Genomic DNA, 20,000 nt, shown 5'->3' with positions numbered 1-20,000 from the left:
GGACCGACGACGGGCCGCCCGACAACTCGACCGAGGGCACAAGCGGCGCGGGGCCGCACCGCGGCGTCGCGGAGGGACGAGGGGGGAAGCCCCAAGCTCCCCCACCACCACCACACCCCAGACACGGACCTCCCCCTCGACGGCCCGGGGCACCGAGCAGTCACGTCGGGACCGGCCGACACGCGCGCGCCCTCGCTCGAGCGGACAGGAGAGGGGTGGCAACGAGGGCCAAGGCCCAAGGCCCAAGGCCCCTCCCCCCCACCCACCCACCCACCCAGGAGCGGCACGGCTATGACGGCCGGCCCGCAGCGGCTAGCCGGGTCCCGACTCGCGCTCAGGTGAGCTCAGCAGAGCCGGGAGGGAGGGGCACGCGGCGGGGGGGTGGGGGGGTGGCAGAAGGCCACCCCTCGACCACACGCAACGACGCCGGCGGACAGGCGGGGGCAAGGAAGCGGCGGCGGGCACGGAGCGGGGCCGCAGCGGGCCCAGGAAAGCGAGACGCACCAGGACGCCGGTCCGGGGGTCGGCAGATGGGGACCAGACAGACGGGAGGTCAGACAGACGAGCGGGAGCGAGGAGGGCGAACGTGGGAGCGGCCGGCATCGAGAGAGATGCCACAAAGGGACGGTGGCGGAGGGGGCGGCCGCAGGCCTCCAACGAGGTGGGGGGGGCACGGGGACCATCCCCAAAAACCGGATGCGAGTCGGCTGCCAGGGCACCACACGGGGTCTCACCGCCAGAGGCCTCCAGCACAACGGCGGTCCCGCCGCAACACCCAGGACGCCGACTGGCCTCCCCCTCAGCCCCTGGGGGGCCCCCCCTCGCGGGGGCCCCACGACCGCCACCGACGACACCGATGAGCCACAGCCGGCCCCGTGGAAACAAGTCTCCCAAGGCACCTACCGACGACCACCCCCCACACCCCACACGCACCCGCCGTGCCCAACCCTCTTCCCCCACCCCCCCGCGCACAGGGGGACACCCGAGAAGCACATCACCCAGGGACACCCGCCCGGCCACGGCGGCCAGGGGGTGACACCCACACGAGGTGAGGCCATTTCAGGTCCCCGGTTGACGCGGGGGCGGGAGGGAGAGAGACATGGCACAGGCAAGGCAGGGCGGTCACCTGTTCGGGGCAGGGGGAGGGCCGGCAGCACCGGGGAAGGGCGGCAATGCACACGGGGCAAGGGCTGTGGGGCAGGGACGCGGGTGCCTGCCCAGGGAGAGGAGAAAGGACCCAGGCACGCCAGGCAAACCAGCACGGGGTCACACCACCACACACACGAGGGCAGTCCCATGACACCTGGGACACCAGGCGGCCTCAGTCGCCCCAGAGCACTCCACGACCCGGCCCCACCAACCAGGGCCCCATGTGCAAAGGCTTCCCCCCCCCTGCCACGTGGGGGGGGTTCGTCCGCCTCATCTCACCCATCCGTCCATCTTTCCACCCTCATCTCATCCGTCCTTCACCTAGTCCACCCTCCAGGGCCTGACGCCTGGGGGAAACGCTCCTGAGCGAGGCGGCCCGAACCATGCTCGCTCACCACCTCCACACCACCAGCTGCGACCCCAGGCGAGTGCGGGAAGAACCGACGGGCGGCTCGCAGCGGGGGAGGCAGGGGCAGAGGCCGCCGGGGGACGGGGCGCATCCCCCTCCTCCACTTCCCCTTCCAAGGGGAGGGGCACCACGCGCCCACGCAGCACACAGCCCGGCGCTGGACGCCAAAACCCGGCCCGGCCCGGCGTGACCCTCCCCCAACTCGGAGGGGGGAGGCACAGGCCGCATTAGGCAAAAGAGCAGCGCTTGGCCCCCACCGCGGGGGCCAGCGCACCCCTCGCGCGAGGGCGGCTCTTGCCCACACGCTGTGGCAAGTAGCGCCGGCAGCTACTGCCCTGCAGACTTCAGGAGGGGCGGCGGCTGGGGGGTCCAGGTACCCCAAGGCCCCCCTCTCAGATCGCTAGAGAAGGCTTTCTCACCGAGGGCGCGTCGTGCCCCACACACCATCGCTCGCCCCTTCGGGGACCCACGGGAGTGGGAACACTCCCAAAAAGTGGGAAGTCAGAAGGGGGGGGGGTCTGCGGTATGGGTAAAGCACACAGCCCATGTGAGCGTCCACGGTCAGAGCCGGGAGGGCAAGAGTCTGTGCTGCCACCAGGCTTGCCTTTCAGACTTTTCCACGTGGGTGGAGGGATGCCACGTCCGGAAAGCCAGACGGGGACCCCCCCTTCACATCTCCCGGCCCACCGCGGTCGCTCTCACGACCACATGCAGCCTTCCCGGTCAAGGGAGAAGCATGGGGCGTGCCACTCAAGGGCCAAGGGCTGCCCTCACTGGCACACAGTGAGGGAGACCCATGACAAGGGGTCCACCTGAGCCCCTCCCGGGGAGGGGACACAAGCTTCCCCTGCCTTACCGTCTCGACCCCCTCCCCTGAGCTTTAGGAAGCTGCTCGTGGGGCACGCCACCACCACAGTGGGGACCCGAGGGGACTCACCGCTGGGAGAGGAAAACGACACCACCGCTCGGCCTCGGGCATCTGACAGGCAACCCGGAGTACTCCAGGGGCACCACAGAGGACCAGGGGAGGCACGCTCACGCACCCGCAGGGATGCGAAGCATGGCAGCGAGGGAGGCCTCCCCCCACTTTGGGGAGGGACCGCTCGCAAGGCACACGCCAAGGAGGCAAAGCGAGAATGCCTGCTGCGTCCCAAAGGACCCAGGCCCCCCCCCCCGACTGACACCCGAAGGCAGCAGGGCGGGAGACCAGAGGTCAGGCTGGAGGCCGCACCCCTGCCTTCCCCCACACCACCCGCAGGTGGGGGAGGAGCAGCGAGGGGCCCGCGACAGAATGAGAGGCGCGGCCCAACTCACCATGAGCGGCCGTCCCTCACCTGGCGCGGCTTAAGCCCAAGCCCAGGAGAGCGCCACATCACCACATCGATCAGTCCTGGCAGAGCCAGGGAAGAGCCCAGAAGAGGGGAGGGAGGGAGGGAGGGAGGGAGGGCCAGCAAAGACAATCACCACGGGGGCCTGCTTCAGCTTCACCGGCCCCCCCTCCTCCTCCTCCTCCTCCTCCTCCCCTTCCTCTCTCAGGGGAGAGACAGCGGCTGACAACCCCGGGAGGGAGAATGCCTGACACGTGGCACGGAGCCAACAGGGTGGGGTTGTTCCAGCCGAGCCGCCGGGTGCCCGCAGCAGGGAGGCACACAGGGTAGAAGACCCCACAGGGCCACGCGCCCTGCCGCCCTCGGGTCAGCCAAAGACCGGAGGGGACACCGCAGCATGGGCCAGCTGGATGCACAAGCGAGAGCCGGCGCACAGGCCCAGGCGAGCGGCCCCCACGCGGGGTGCAAAGGGCAGGGTCAGGCCTTGGACAGCAGCCGAAAGCCCAAAGCCCCCCACGTGCATCCAGAGGCCCAAGGTCTCCAGCGACAGGCGCTGAAGAGGATCGTGTCAGCATCTACCTGGTGACAGAAAAGGCCTATTTCGGCCGCGAAAAATGTCCATGCCCAGCAGCGGGGCCCACCCACAGGACGTGGGGGTATCCCCGGAACCCCCATCCGGACACTTGTCCCCCAGCCCTGCCCTAGAGTCGCCAGACCCAGCGCTCTCAGGGCCATCTGGTCGACCCGGGGAGCGTGACCGCAAGGAAGGGACAGGGACAGGAAGGAGGTGGAGCCGGCCGGCCAGCCGGGGAAGCCCTTCCCGGCTTGCCCACGCGGGCAGGTATCGGTCTGTCCGGAGCTCCAGACGGGGACTTGGCTCCCCCAAAATCCAGGACACACCATCCAGCTCAGGCCGGTCCCCACCTCCCGACAGATCGACCGACCGACAGGGAAACACTCCGAGGGCGGGGGGGCGGGGGGGGGGGGAATGAGAGCGTGGGAAACGAAGTCTTGTCCAACGACCGGGACCCTACATGGGCACGCCTCAGGCCCAGGTGCACCCTTCCCGGCCACACCCGGGAGCAGGGGGCCGGCGGGGTACCATCCACCATCTCCGGATCCATCAGGACTTGGAAAAAAAATGTTTCCACGGAGGCGCCTCCGACGAACGGACCCCGCGAAGGAAGGCGCCGGGGCCCGAGCCACCCTTTCCGCTCCACCCCTCACGGCTTGTGCCGGTCTAGACCTCGTCAGTACGACTCCGCACGGGCCGGCGGTAGCCATCAGTCGGGGGGCAGGGGGGGAGGGACCCATGCCGGCATGACGACCGGGAAACAAGCGTGCCGGCCACCGAGCCTGTCGCGCCCTCCAACGCCCTCACAGCGCACAGCCCGGGCCGCTCCTCACTTCGGGGATGAGAGGCTGGAGGGACGGCGGGCGGGAGTCATTCACGCTCCAAAGGGCGACCCGGGACAAGGCCAGGCCACCCGAGCACAGGCAGTCCCGGGCGCCGCACACCCTCTCCCCTCGCTAGGGAGGCGGCCCGGCCCAGGCCTGGTCGGTCCCCGGGGCCGGAGCGGCAAGAGCGGATGCTGGTCGACCCGGCCAGGCGGCCCCAGAACCTGCCTGGGGAGCGCGGTGACAGTCACTCCCTCACAGGCCTGCACGCCCAATCTCCGGTGAGAGAGGGACACTCCCAGGCCTCTGAGCCACCGGAGCTGTCGCCGCCAGTGTCGCCAGCCTCCCGGAACTCTGACTCAGGCCGGATGGCTGAGTCACATCCCTCGCGAAGGTCCCCAAAGCTGCAGAGGGAAGGGACGATATAAAAGCGGACACTAGATGGCACGCGACAACCGCCACCAACGTCACCAGGACAGATCCGGAAGGCCGGCCGGCCGGCGGCGACACAACGACACAGCGCCGGCCACCCAAATGCCCGAGCTCTTCCCGGGGCCGAGGCGCCAGGCGTCCTGCACGACCGCGAGGCTTCCACTACGGAGCTGCCTCCTGGCAAGGCACTGCGTGGCGTGATGGCAGCAGATGGAAAGAGGGGGGCGGCGGCGGCGGCGGCGGCGGCGGCGGGGAAGGAGCTGGGAAGAGGTTCTCGCTGTTGCCTAGAAGGAGCCGCGCTCGCTCCCCCAAGCATGTCCCTTCCTGGGCTTGGGAATTCCAGAGAGAAGCCGGCGCGGTGAGGGTGGCACTAGCGAGAGAGATCTCAGGTTCCCCTCCACCTTCTCTTCTCTCCCCCACCCCCACCCCACCTCCCTGCACGGAGCTGGAGGAGGGAGGGAGAGAGGGAGGGCGGGAGGGTAGGCGGGGACTGGCAAAAACGAAACCCGGCAAGCTCTCGGAGAACGACAACGCAGGAGTCGGTATACCTGCCACCCTTACCGACGGAGACGGTCTGTCAAAAGCAGACAAGCAAAGCCCAGAAGCTTAGGAAGGGAGAGAAGGATACAGTCGATCCTAGGAAAGTGGAAATGAAAATCTCTCTCTGCATAGACTGAGACAAAGTCCAAAGAGAACAAATGGCTGCCTGGGGCAAATGCTCTGGTGGTCAGGTCATAGAAACATGGATTTCAGCATGACTGACCAACCACAACGGAGGGAAAGTACAACGCAACACTATGAGTGTGTGTGTATGTGTGGGGGGGTGAACTGAAATCTCATCCAAAACAAAACAAAACAAAACAAAAAAAGGAAAACAACCCCCCCCCCAAAAAAAACCCAAAAAACAACAACAGATGAAGAAGAAGAAGGAAGCCCACGACCAACAGGGTCAAGGCTCCTGCTTTCTCACCGCGGTGGCTCTGGTTGCCCCTGTGTGGTGCAGGTTCCATCTCTGGCTCAGGAAAAACTTCCACTTGCTGCCCGTGTGTGTGGCCAAAAAGTAAAACATAAAGCTGAAACAGGAGGGAGAGGGGGTGGAGAAAACCCGAAACAAACAATAAACTTTGCAAGTCTCAGGATTGCCATCCTGGGGTAGTGGAAACAAATCCGACCAGGAACCATGAGGTTGCAGGTTTGATCCCTGGCTCACTTGTTGGGTTAAGGATCTGGCATTGCCGTGAGCTGTGGTGTCTGTCACAGACGCGGCTCGGATCCCGCGTGGCTGTGCCTGTGGTGTAGGCCGGCAGGTAAGGCTCCGAACTGACCCCTAGCCTGGGAACCTCCATGTGCTGCGGGTGTGGCTCCCCCCCAAAAAAAAACCAGAAAGAGAGAGAGAGAGAGAGAGAGAGAGAAGGAAAGAAAGAAAGAAAGAAAGAAAAGAGAAAGAAAGAGAGAGAGAGAGAGAGAGAGAGAGAAAGAAAGAGAAAGAAAGAAAGGAAGGAAAGAGAAAGATAGAGAGAGAGAGAGAGAGAGAGAAAGAAAGAAAGAAAGAAAGAAAGAAAGAAAGAAAGAAAGAAAGAAAGAAAGAAAAAGAAAGGAGAAAGAAAGGAAGGAAAGAGAAAGAAAGAAAGAAAAGAAAAAGAAAGAGAGAGAGAGAAAAGAAAGAAAGGAAGAAAGGAAGGAAGGAAAGAAAAAGAAGGAAAAAGAAATCCATCTCGGAGTTCCCGCTGTGCCTAGGTCACAGCTGAGCCTCAAGTTCGATCCCTGGCACAGGAAAGGCAGTGCAGCAGGAAAAAAAAAAAAAAAAAAAGAACAACTCCATCTTGCTGGTTGGGCAGGGGAGATGCAATTGCCGGATGACATTCCACAACTCTGCCAAACTGGCAAAACCACGACGCACTTAGTACAGGAGTCATTGAAGACATGGATGTGAAAGCATCTTCTTGCTATCGATTCATTTCCCACAATCCCAGGAAGAGCCATTGGAACAGGGCTCCCATTCTTGGCACGATATCTTTTCTATGTGTGGGTGGACGCATCTTTTCTCATGGTTGTTTTCCTTTTGACCAAATTTAACTTCAGCCTCCACCATGTCATCTTTTGGGCTCTCAAGCCTGCCATGAGAATATGGTCACCAAAGTCCTCGCCCAGAGGCACCTTTGCCCACCACCAGTGCCGCCGTCTCCCCCCACCTCCTCCTCCTCCTCCTCCTCCTCCTCCTCCTCCTCCTCCTCCTCCTCCTCCTCCTCCTCCTCCTCCTCCTCCTCCTCCAACCCCCGCCAAGCACCCCCCCCCCCCACCCCGCTTTGTATTGTTCAGCTGTCTTGCACTGGTCTCTCACACGGTGGCGGTGTGGTCCTATGCATGATTCCCAACCACATTCAAGTGGACTTCCGGGATCATCATTTTCTGTTTCCTAACTGCACTTTCGTCGTTCTTAGGAGGTTTGCTTCCCTTCCCCCCCCACCCCCCCCCCACCCCGCGCGCGCGCACGCTTGGTGTTGAATCGGAGCTGCATCTGCTAGCCTGAGCCACAGCCACAGCAACGGCGGGATCCGAGCCACATCTGAGACCTTATGCCACAGCTCGCGGAAAAATGCCAGATCCTTAAACCCCTGAGCGAGGTCAGGGATCAAACCTGCCACCTCGTGATTCCTAGTCCGATTCGTTTCCGCCGCGCCATGACAGGAATTCCTTCCTGTGTTCTTTTGGGTCATGGTTGTTTCCAGCTCCACAGAATTCCTCCCCGTGCTCATGTGACATCTGGGATGTGGCGGGTTGGGGGGGGGGGGGCAAGGTTTCGTTCCCCTACAGTCATGCCTTGAAAAAAGTCGTGTACAACGTTTCACATTCCAGATCCAGAAGCTGAATCCGCAGCCGGTTCCATCTCATGAAACCGATCTCCCAGCCCAGGAAAACCAAAGGTCGTGGTTGGAGCCCGTGATAAACCCCAGGTCTGAGTCCCGAGCACTGCTGCTCAGGGAAGATTTCGAGGTGTCAGGGTCCAAGGATCCTCCTGGGCACTTGGAAATGTCTCCGATGTGTGCAGGCAGGCATGAGGATGAGAAGGGGCTAAAGAGGGGCAGAGGGTGGTGATCTCTTGTCGGTGGATGTCAAGGGTTGGCGCTTCCTTTTGTGGATCTCCCGGAAAAGTCAAATGTGGGAGAAAAACTGGACCCGTGAGTTCGAGGAGAGGGATGGCCAGAGAAAACCAGAAGAATTCCATCTGCCGACCATTGGGTAGGTAGGAGGGCAAAAACCGAAACCTCGAGCATGACATGAACAGAACCACATGCTTCTAGCCACCCATAAACCCCGTAAGATAAGATCGTTTCTGCTGAGATACCCTCTCCCTCCCCCCACCCACCCAGGGCGAAGGATCCCTGGGTGGTGGCAGAGGGGCGGCAGCAGTCAGTGGCAGTGGCGGCGGGCATGGAACTTCCACAGGCCCTGGGGACACACCCCCCGCCCCCAGAAACCCCTAGAAGCTTGGAATTCTGATGTCTGTGGTGTGATGACCATAAACACTGGCTTTTGTGCCATGTCTGCTAGAAGATATGGTTTCCATGACAAATAAAGTGATTTTTAGCAAGTTTTTCTCCACTTGAGATGTATTGAAAATACGTCTTCATTCAGGGGGAGGTAGGTGTAGGTGACAGACGTGGCCGCTCAGCTCAGATCGGGTGATCTGGCAGGGCATAGCTCTGGCTGAGGTGCAGGCCAGCAGCTACAGCTCCGATTCTTCGACCCCTAGCCCAGGGAACTTCCATATCCCAAGGGTGCACTCCTAAAAAACAAAAAACAAAATGAACAACACACAAAGAGGGAGCATCTCATCGATGGCAGACCAAATTCCAATGTATATGTATACGTGTACATAGGTATGTACGTATGGATGTGTGTGTGTATGTGTATATTATCGAGAGAGAGAGAGAGAGAGAGAGAGAGAGAGAGAGAGAGAGAGAGGATTTTTTAGAGCCATAACTGTGGCATACGGAAGTTCCCAAACCAGGGTTCGAACCGGCATACATGGATACTAGTCGGGTTTGTTACCACTGAGCCACAACAGGAACTCCCCACATTCCAATATTTAATGAGAAAATACATTTTTGATGCTTTAGGCAACCCTGCAAACACCCTTATTTAAGTGACTGGACTTAACAAAAAGGAATCCCTAGCACCTAGTAACAGAACAAAGATAAAGAAACACAAGGCAGGAATTCCCGTTGTGGCTCGGTGGAAACGAACCCGACTAGCATTGACCCCTAACCTGGGAACCTACAAAATGGCACATGTGAAGCCCTAAAAGAAGACTACACACACACACACACACACACACACACACACACACACGGCACAGACAGATGCGAAAGGAAAAGAAAAGGAAGGAAAAAAGAAAAGGGAAGAAAGAGAGAAATGAACAGGCAGAGCAAGCCATTGTGAATGATCTCTAGGGACAGATATTTTTCTCCAAGCATAATTTTATTTTTCCCCAAGTGATACCAGACCTTCTCTCTCTCTCTCTCTCTCTCTCTCTCTCTCTCTCTCACACACACACACACACACACACTCTCCCTCCCTCTCTCTCTCTCTTTGAAAAAATTTATGTATTTAGTGGAGTTCCCATTGTGACTCAGCAGGTAGGAATCTGACTAGCATCCATGAGAGTGCTGGTTTGATCCCTGGCCTCGCTCAGTGGGTGAAAGATCTGGCATTGCCCTGAACTGTGGTGTAGGTTGCAGACACAGATCGGACCTGGTGTTGCTGTGTCTGTGGTGTAGGCCAGTGGCTCAAGCTCTGATTCCCTAGCCTGGGAACCTCCGTGTGCCGTGAGTGCCACCCGAAGAAAGCAAGGGTAAAAAAAAAAAAAAAAAAAGAAACATAAAAACCTGGATTGGGGAGATCCCATTGTGGCTCATTGGTAACAAAGCTGAGGAGCACCCACGAGGATGCAGATTCGATCCTGGGGTGGGGGGGTGGGGTGCTGGTGCTGGTGGTGCTGAGGTGTGTGCGTGTGGGGTGATAAATAGGTTACCTCTGGCTTCTGGGGGGTGAGAGTCAGCATGGTTTTCCTGCACCTGCTGCTCCTGGGCAATTATTTAGTTTTGGTTTCTTGTTCCTTTGTTTTTGTGGTCCTGCATTGTGGTGAGTACTGGTGTAAGTGGCAGGTTCCTATTTGATCCGACATTTCTTTGGCTCTGGTGTCGGTTGACAGCCATGGTCATGACTGGTGGTGGCTGTTAAGTCTCCAGGAGTTCCACGCAACATTCTGATTGTCTTTCTTCCTTGGGCTTTGGCTGCAGCCTCCCCCTACCCCCTACCCCCCCCCCCCCCCCGCATCATATGGAGGTTCCCGGGCTAGGGGCCGAATCAGACCTACAACTGCTGGGGCGTATGCCACAGTCACAAGCACCATCATATCCAAGCTGCGTCTGCAACCTACACCGCAGCGCAAGGTGATGCCACCAGATCCTAAACCCACTGTGGAAGGCCTGGGATCGAACCTGCAACCTCATGGTTCCTGGTTGGATTCCTTTCCACTATTCCACGACGGGAACTCCTGGGCTTTGGCTTTTGACAGGTGGAGGGACACAGCTTTCTGAAACGGTGGGGCCAGGGCAAGGCATAGAAACATAAGATGGATGTGAGCCTGCGCCTATTCTTTTCTCGTGTGCTGGGAAGATAAGGTGGCTCTTGCCAGCTGGGATTTCATTTCCCCACAAACGATCAGGCTCTTAAGGTATCAGGCAGGGAAGAGGGAGAGTCAGAGTTCCCATTGTGGCTCAGTGGTTAATGAATCTGACTAGGAACCATGAGGTTGCAGGTTCCATCCCTGGCCTTGCTCAGTGGGTTAAGGATCCAGCATTGCCGTGAGCTGTGGTGCAGGTTGCAGATGTGGCTCAGATCCCGCGTTGCTGTGGCTCTGGTGTAGGCCAGCGGCTACAGCTCCGATTGGACCCCTGGCAGGGGAACTTCCATATGCCGCAGGAGCGGCCCTAGAAAAGGCAAAAAGCCGAAGGTGGGGGGGGGGGGGGGACAGAAGAAGAGTGAGAATCACGGTCGGAAGAACATGGGGAAATCGGTGCTAGGTGCCTGGGTGTGTGAGTTCACACGGAATGCTAACCCAGACCCCTGGCCAGCCACATTTGGGGTATCTATCAACTTGACTCTCCACTCTCCAGCTCACCTGGGTGGTGCTGCCCTGCCCTGCCCTGCTCATGTAAGACCTGGCTCCTCCAGGGATGGCTTTGCACCAGAGGGAGACGGGGCAAAGTCACTGAGCTTAAGGTAATTTCTCCAAGAGAGACTCTGGGAGAAGGAGACCAGCTGGGTTTCTGTGTGTTCATTTTTCTTCCTGTCTGCTTGTTTGGTGCAGGCCAGTCCATGTGCCGAGACATTCAGAAACTCTGTACTAGCTGAGACTCAGACCTTGTTCCGAAATAAGCAAAGGGACTTTGAGCTGGGATCACTCCCTGACAAGTAGCTAGCAAAGAAGTTTCCCGTAGCTCTCAGGCCCCATCCCCGCCCTCAGGCGGGTGGGCGTGGGGAGGGGGTGGGGGGGGAGGGGAGGGGCTCGTTCAGGCAGGCAGGCAGGCAGGCAGGCAGGCAGGCAGGCAGGCGCTGGTTCATTAGTCCCGCACCCCCCCACTCCCGGCCCCAGCTGCCCGCCCCACCCCCCACCCCCGGCCGCCATCCCTGCTGCGCCGCCTCTCGCTTCCCAAATCGCCTGGACTCACGCCCGGGAAGGGGGGGAGGGGAGATCAGGAAGATCCAGGCCTCAGGGCCTGGGTTCAATCACTTCATTCAAATGCAGAAACTCTCCAGTCAAGTCAGAGGTGGTGACTTTTCCTGGAGCTTCTCTTTAGGGAAAGTGTTTTTTTTCCCCTCTTTCCCCAATTTCCCTACCCTCAGGCTGCCCCTCGCAGACTGCATGGAGGGGGGTGGGGGAGGATGTGTGCACGAAACTCGCCTCGTGTCAGGCCAAAGGAGCCCCCGCCATTTCCCAACCCGGGAAACCCCGCAAAACTTCTGGAGCATGTTGGCCTTGGTGTGGGAATGGACATCTTCACTTGCCATCTTCCTTTGCACGAGGAGGAGATTTTCATCTCCTGCTGTCTGGGGGCCAGAAAGGAGGGCCAGAGTGTCCCTTTGGTGTGGGCCGGTCCTTAAGTCATTTTACCTCACAGGAATCACCCACACAGGGCATGGAGACACGTTTGGGGTCCGCCTCCTCCGAAACGTCCCGGGAAACCTCACGTGTGAAAAACTGAGCTGGGGAGGTCCCATCGTGGTGCAGAAGTGGAAATAAATGCAACTAGGAACCATGAGGTGGCAGGTTCCATGCTCAGCCTCGCTCACTGGGTTACGAATCCCACGTTGCCATGAGCTGTGGGTAGAGGAGAGTGAGAAGGAGAGGGAGGGAGGGGGAAGGGAGAGATCCTCCATTTATGGAACTGGTTTCCTTGTTTTGAGATGACGTCGCTTTGGTGAAACAGTTGTCAGATGGCCTCTCAAAAGGCGGTGATGTGGATGGGCTCCCCGAACCAGGCCCACAGAAACCAAAGGAACGAAGGGGTTAATCCTTGGAGCCAGAGTTCCCTCCTCTGAAACTGAAACCAAGCTCAAGCCCGGGAGTGCTGGTGTGTTGGAGCCAGAGACATTGTTACAGCTAAAAGCTACTTTGAAATAGTCTCCATTAGGTTATGGCTTGCCTTGGCCCACGAACTTATGACTAATGACTACTGTCGAGTCAGAGTTGTAGTGAACCTGGTGTTTTCTCTACCCTTGAAACACTCCCTAAGGATTGCGCCCCCCCCCCCACCCCGTGGATGAGCAATCTTCACTCCGGAGAGAAGGTCAAAATGCCATAACCCCAAAGACACTAGAAACATTCCATGGACCACCTGACTCCAGCCTTGATGACTTTGAAATGGTCTATCCTAATCTCCTATCCAGGGAGAATGCAAGCACCCTGATGCTTCTAGACAGCTCCGCCACCCCCATGCCCACCATTAAGCTAAACCTATAGAACCCCTTGCTATCCCCTCTCAAGGGAGGACACAGTTTTGAGGTCCTTAGCCTGCTGTGGCCTCCTTAGCCTGGCAAAGCAATAAAGCTGTTCTTTATGCTTCACCCAAAACTCTGTCTCTGAGACTTAATTGGAGCTGGAGTACCAAGGCCGGTTTGGGCTGCCAAACTTTCCTGGAACTTTCAAACTGTTACATATGAAGAACGGAGCCGGTGACTCTGTGTGTGTGTGCGTGTACGTGTGAGAGAGACACAGAGAGACAGACAGAGACAGTGAGTGAGACAGAGAGAGACAGAGGGAAGAGAGAGGGAGAGGGGAAAGTCCCTTCAGTCTTTTGTTTTCTCGGTTTGTTTGTTTGTTTGTTTGTTTTGTCTTTTTGCCATTTCTTGGGCCGCTCCCATGGCATATGGAGGTTCCCAGGCTAGGGGTCGAATCGGAGCCATAGCTGCCAGCCTACGCCAGAGCCACAGCAACGTGGGATCTGAGCCGTGTCTGCGACCGACACCACAGCTCACGGCAACGCTGGATCCTTAACCCACTGAGTGAGGGCAGGGATCGAACCCACAACCTCACGGTTCCTAGTCGGATTCGCTCACCACGGAGCCATGACGGGAACGCCCCTTCAGTCTTTTGAAAGGCCCCTCTGAGAATGCCGTCAGGTGTTGGGGCCAACTTTCCGAGGGGCTCTTAGAGAAATGAACACAGGGTGATGGTTTCACTCTCAGAGACCATTTCTCTGATGTGTTCATCGAGGGACTCCACGGGCTTCCGTTTTCAGGGCCTCGGGACAAGCGATACGTGTTCTCATCCGCAAGGATGCCAGGTCCAAAGGGTGGGAGAAAATGGGAAACGCTGATGAAGAGAGTTGTAGCCAGAGATGGAAGGCAACTGGAAAAACTTCAGGATCCAGTCCAGTTTTCCAGCCACTGAGTTTCTGATTTCTGGAAGGATTTGGGTAGGGAGGAAAAGGTCAAGGATTCTCCATCCCTCTGACAGAGGTATAAGTTACAAAGTAGATGTACAACTTTTGAGAAAAAAACGAACAAACAAAGAAACAACCAAACAAACAATTTTTGTCCCTTTGTCTTTATCAGGAAAAGTGAAAGATGGAGAGAGGGAGGGAGGGAGGGAGGGAGGGAGGGTGGGTTGGATGGATGGATGGATGGATGGATTTGGGGGGCGGGGAGAAGATTCTTAGATCCTAATGACCCAATGCTTTCTCTAGTCCTGGGCCTTTAGGTGATATATCTATATCTATATATCTATATCTATCTGTATACACACACACACACACACACACACACACACACACACACACACACGTAGTTATTTTCTGTTTCTAGGGCTGCACCCATGGCACATGGAGGTTCCCAGGCTAGGGGTCCAATCGGAGCCGTAGCCACCGGCCTACACCAGAGCCAGCACAACGCGGGATCCGAGCCCTGTCTGCGACCTACACCAGAGCTCACGGCAACACCCGATCCTGAACCCAACGAGCGAGGCCAGGGATCGAACCCGCACCCTCAGGCCTCCTAGTCGGATTCGTCCAGCCATGACGGGAACTCCTACATATGTATATAGTATGCATATAGTATATCTTTTTTTAATGCCCACGCCCCAGCCCTATGGAAGTTCCCAGACTCACGGTCGAATCAGAGCTGTAGCTGCGGGCCTACCCCACAGCCACAGCAACGCGGGATCCTTAACCCACCAAGCGAGGCCAGGGGAGGGATCGAACCCACATCCTCACGGATCCTAGTCGGGTTCATTACCGCTGAGCCCTGATGGGAACTGCAGGGGACATCTTTTTTTTTTTTTTTTTTTTTTTTTTTAAGATGTAAGTTTGTTGTGGTTGTTGTGGTTGTTGGTTGTTGTTGTTGCTTTAGCTCGGCATACAGTGGGCTTGCTTACAATGTTGTGTTCGTTTCAGGTGTACAGTCAAGGGGATTCAGTGATCCATCTACATCCATCTATCCCTCCGTTCTTTTTCAGCGTCTTTTCCCCTCTAGGTGATTCCAGAATATTGGGCCATTCCTTCCTTGTGGGTGGGAACACCAGCGTGAAAAAAAACCATCACGGGGGAGTTCCTGTCGTGGCACCATGGAAGCGCATCCGACGAGGAACCTTTGCAGGGAAGGGTGTGGGTTCGATCCCTGGCCTCGCTCAGGGGGGCGGTAAGGATCCGGCAGGCAGTGCCGTGAGCTGTGGTGTCGGTCGCAGACGCGGCTCGGATCCCACATGGCTGTGCCTGTGGCGTAGGCCAGCAGCCGTAGCTCCGATTCAACCCCTCGCTTGGGAACTTCCATATGCCACGAGGGCAGCCCTAAAAAGCAGAGGGGGGAAAAGAAATCATGAGGGCGGGGGAGAGGGATCCATGAGGAGGATGGGATGAACATATACACACACAAAAGAGTCTCTATCCAATAGACGACGAACAGGGACCCCTACGCCACCTTCTGGAATCCAAACGCCAAAACCACAAAGCAGAGTTCCCGCCATGGCGCAGTGGAAATGAGTCCGACCAGGAACCATGAGGTTGCAGGTTCGATGCCTGTCCACCTCGCTCAGTGGGTAAAGGATCCGGTGTTGCCGTGAGCTGTGGTGTTGGTCCCAGACGCGGCTCGGACCTGGCATTCCTGTTTCTGTGGTGTAGGAGGTCAGCAGCTAAAGCCTCCGATTCGATCCGTCATCTGGGAACCTCCATATGCCGTGGGTGTGGCCCTCAACACACACACACACACACACACACACGCACGCACGCACGCACGCACACACGCACACGCACACGCACACGCACACACACACACACTCTGGAACCCCCTAAATGGGAGAAAACCGGACACAGTAGTTTTTTAGGGGTCCAGTCTCTGTGACAGGTGAGGATATCAGGCTTGCATCGAGGGAGGGAAGGCTTCACCCCACGCAGAAAACACACCCACCTACCCACCGACCGACCTTCCTTCCTTCTTTCCTTCCTTCCTTCCTTCCTTCCTTCATGAGAGAACAGTTGGATGACCCATCCTAAGTGTCGGTTGAATGAAGTCTAGTTACCAGGGTTCAGAGTGGGGGAGGGAGAGGGGTAGGAAGTCTGAAGCCTCTGGCGACTCTCCGAAATGTTCTCCCCCCAGGGTGACAGAGCCAGCAGGTCAGGCACTGCCTTCTCTAGAAACCTTCCTGCCCATGTCCAAGGGGGTGTGGGGGGTTGGGGGTGTGGGGCAGGGAGTGGGCCAGGGAGCCTGGAGAAACCCAGACCACCAAGCGGCCATTCTCCCATCGCCCCGACTGTTTGTTGAATGAACATAATGGACGTGATCCAAGTCTGCCACGCCGCCGCCGCCGCCGCCGCCGCCGCCACCACCACTTTCTCCATCATCTCCCCCACCCCCTTGCCTGCAGCCATCTTTGAAAAGGCTGCTGTTGTGGCTGCCTTTGCATGAAAGTGAGTGAGGACCCCTCCCTAATACGGAGTGTTTCAGTCCCTGGTGTCTCTGACAGCTCGCTCATGTATTGGTTGTGAACCATCTTGCCTTGAGGATTTGGAGGATTCGTGAACATTGCAGGAGCCATGGGAGCAGTGAAGTCCTTATCGCCAACCCGACACCCCCCCCCCCCAAATTTCGTGGCAGGGAGCACACTTTTCTTTCACCCAAGAGATTTATTTCCTGCTTTCTGAAGAGAGAAGGAAAGGAGGGTCAGAATGGTCCTCTGGTGTCTGGTGTCCTGTCCCTTTCATTGCACACACTCCTAGTGCCACTGCGGGAGGCACGTTCGGGGCGCGGGGTGGGGTGGGGGTGGGGGACCTGCTGCACGCACCCGCCCCTCACTTTCAAATGCGAAACTCAAGGAGGATGTGAATGTCCTCCATGCCACCGATCAGGTGAACGGGATGGCTTTCTAGGGAAATCCTGGTGTTTCCTTTCACTGCCATGACGAACACCCAGAAACAACCCTGTAAGTTCATACAACTTTGTCAGTCAACTGTATTCCAATAAAATGAAAAAGCAAGACACAGACACACCCACACGCACACACACACACACGCGCGCGCACACACGCACCCCAACCCAGAACCAAACACCCTCTCCTGAAATGGGGGGGCGGGCCCACCGGAGAATGAGCAAGAGAATTCCAGAGTCGGTAGGAAAGTGTCATCTGCAGCGGTGTGAAAAACCCCAAGCTCTTTTCTTCCTGTCAAGGTGAATAAACTTTGTTAATGGGAGTGGGTGCCCTCAGTGTGCCCTCCGAGAGGAAAGGCAGGGAGCATTTTCTCCCTGAAGAGCTTAGTGCTGTCATAGCACTGACGGACAGGATGAACGATCGGTGAGAGGTGGCAGCAGCAGTGGTGGCCGCCTGCACTGCCTGGGCGGATTGGAAACATAGACGAGCCACCAAGACTGCGTGTGACACCCCCGTGGGCCACCCCCCCCCCCCCCCGTCTGTACAGTGACAAGAGTCCTTTGGGGGAAAAGGGAGGGTGGGTGCTCTTCCAGTGTGTCTGTCTGCATTCACCAGGTGTGGGAGAGAAGACAGATGTTTGTTTCCACTATCGTTCGGAGGACTTGCCCAAGAGTACCACGTCCCCCCAAAGATAGCACCGGAAGAGAGATGCACGAGGTTTCTGAATGCATGCCGTGGGTGCTCCAGGCTGCCTCCAGGCCGCCCCCTCGCCCTCGCCCTCCCCCTCCCCCTTGCCAGAGGCAGACGTTCCTTGAAACAGCTGGCTTTGAACTTGGGCTTCTAGAGGAAGGTTTTTCTCCTGCTTTCAAGACGGGAAGAAGAGGGTGTCCGTCTCACATCCGTCCTTTCCAGAGGGCCCTGGATTCCAGATCCTCCACATGCCAGCGCCAAAGCCGAAGCGGTCGGTCTGGGGGTGCCCCATTCGGGTTCCCTCCCCACACACCTGCACGCGCGCGCGCACACACACACACACACACACACGCACGCACCGGGAACAGTGTGATCTCCCACGCCCCCGAAAAGCTTCAGAATGGCCTCAGTCCGAGGCAGTAGACCTATGTATGTCCTCACACCTGTTCAAATAATGTCTGCCCTCAGCCCCACCATCCCCTGCCTCTTTTAAGGACAAAGGCACTGTAGGTTTCCCTGGGGAAGGGAGACTCCATGGCATGTAAATCACAGTCTTAAGGAAAAGGATAATAGCATATGCCGGGGGGGGGGGGGGGGGGGGGAGAAAGAAGGGGGGGGAGGGGGGGGACCCGCGGTGGTGTGCTTGTGAGGGAGAGAGACAGAGACAGACAGGGAGGGACGGAGGATAGGCAGACAGTGAGAGGCAGAATCAGAGGGAGAAAGAGGAGGAGGGGAGAGAGACAGAGAAAGTGAAACAGAGCTAGGTATAGAGGACGCTGTGGCTGGGTCGGATTCTGCGTGTTCTCAGTGAAGTCGTCCTAAGGCCTCTGGAGGTCCAGATCACTGCTTGGGGCCGGAAGTCTGTCTGCCCTTCCCTACCCATCTGAAGAGCTGTGGTTTGGGCTTTCCAGCCGGGAACCCCTCTTTCTGCCTCTTTGTCCAACACACAAGGTTCGTGGGACCCAGAAATCCCATTCTGAGAGCACCCTAGGAACAGTCCTTTCCATACGGCGCAGGAGGCCCCTGTGCCAAGAGATCCAAAGTCTGGAGCCTCTGTTCTCCCCCCCCCCCCCCCTTCCCTCCACGGACAAAATCTTGCCTTGTATTCCTTTTTTTCTCAGGGACTCTGAAGGACATGTATCATTGTACAACCATGGGGAAGATGCTTCCATTCCCTCTGGAATGATGGATGTGGTCGCATGTCTCAAGGAGGCTCCAATTCTTTGAGCAGGACTCCCGATGGTGCCATCCCATCGTCCCTCCCCTCCCCTCCCCTCCGGCTCGCTCGGTCACGGTTCCCCTCCTTTTTCCTCCCCTCCAGGTTATCTTCAGGTCTGCCGCCCACTTGTAACTCCTCCCCCACTTGGAAGTGGCCTCTTCCGGCCCCGAACTTGGTCGTCCCAGGCCCACCCCGGGAGCCATCTGGCGGACCTTTTCGGAGACTATAAAAAGCAGCCTACGGCAGGGGGCGTCGCAGGACCAACGAACGCATCGGGATGGATCGCTGTGTGGCGACATGGATTCTCCAGGCAGGGCAGGCATAAGGCCTGGACTCTTTCCTCCTGGAGCCCATTTCTTCATCCGTGGCCTTGAAGACGAACCACGCCGACCACGGACCGTGGACCTTGGCCTTCACCTTTCATTTCCGAACGGCAGCCAGGGCATCCATTGTCACCACCGCGGAAAAGGTGTCCACAAAAAGGACAGGTGAGCACCTCCATGGCATGCAGTGTCATCGCCACCCCCACCCCGGCTTTAAAGGGTCCTCTTTCAAGTAATCACGTTGCCACAGCTGGGACTTGGATCGGATCCCTGGCTCCGGAACCCCATATGACCTGGGGCCGGCCAATGCATCCCTCCATAGCGTCCTAAATCCGTACATCGTTGATTCAGGACTTTCCCTCGTGGCACAGAGGAAACGAATCTGACCAGGAACCATGAGGTTGCGGGCTCCATCCTTCGCCTCACGCAGGGGGTTGAGACGAGGCTCAGATCTGGCACGGCTGCGGCTCGGGCGTAGGCCAGCAGCCGTAACTCCAGTTCGACCCCTAGCCTGGGAAGCTCCATAGACCGTGGGTGCGGCCATCCGAAGACCAACAAGAACCTCCTCACCGTCCTAATACAGGGACAGCAACGTTGTCACGGCAAGGGCGGCGGGGCGGCGCGGGCCAAATAAAATGCTATGCACCCAAGTGTTTGATTTCAATAGAGAAGAAAGAAATCACTAGGCCAGAGGGGAAGCTCAGAAAACATCGAACACAAAACGACACACCCTGTCCGGGAGACTCAGGCCCCGGAGAGAGGCAGTCAACGCGGTGCAGACACGACCCCAGCGAGTGAGTTGGCAGAGACGGACGGGCGGCCCCGGCATCAAGACAACCCCAGGGATCCCATCGAGGGCCACACGCACCCGGGCCCGAGTCGGCCGGGAGAGCTGGTCGACCCCGCGGGCCCTCGGACCCGGGCCCGAGTCGGCCGGGACAGCTGGTCGACCCCGCGGGCCCTCGGACCCGGGCCCGAGTCGGCCGGGACAGCTGGTCGACCCCGCGGGCCCTCGGACCCGGGCCCGAGTCGGCCGGGACAGCTGGTCGACCCCGCGGGCCCTCGGACCCGGGCCCGAGTCGGCCGGGACAGCTGGTCGACCCCGCGGGCCCTCGGACCCGGGCCC

The sequence above is a fragment of the Sus scrofa genome, chromosome 8 (assembly GCF_054392235.1).
Source record: "Sus scrofa isolate SSC_HxYL_T2T_F1_AM1 chromosome 8, Sscrofa_HxYL_maternal_Yorkshire_Landrace_v2.0, whole genome shotgun sequence".
In the NCBI taxonomy this organism is placed as follows: domain Eukaryota; kingdom Metazoa; phylum Chordata; class Mammalia; order Artiodactyla; family Suidae; genus Sus; species Sus scrofa.
This window is presented reverse-complemented; position numbering follows the sequence as displayed.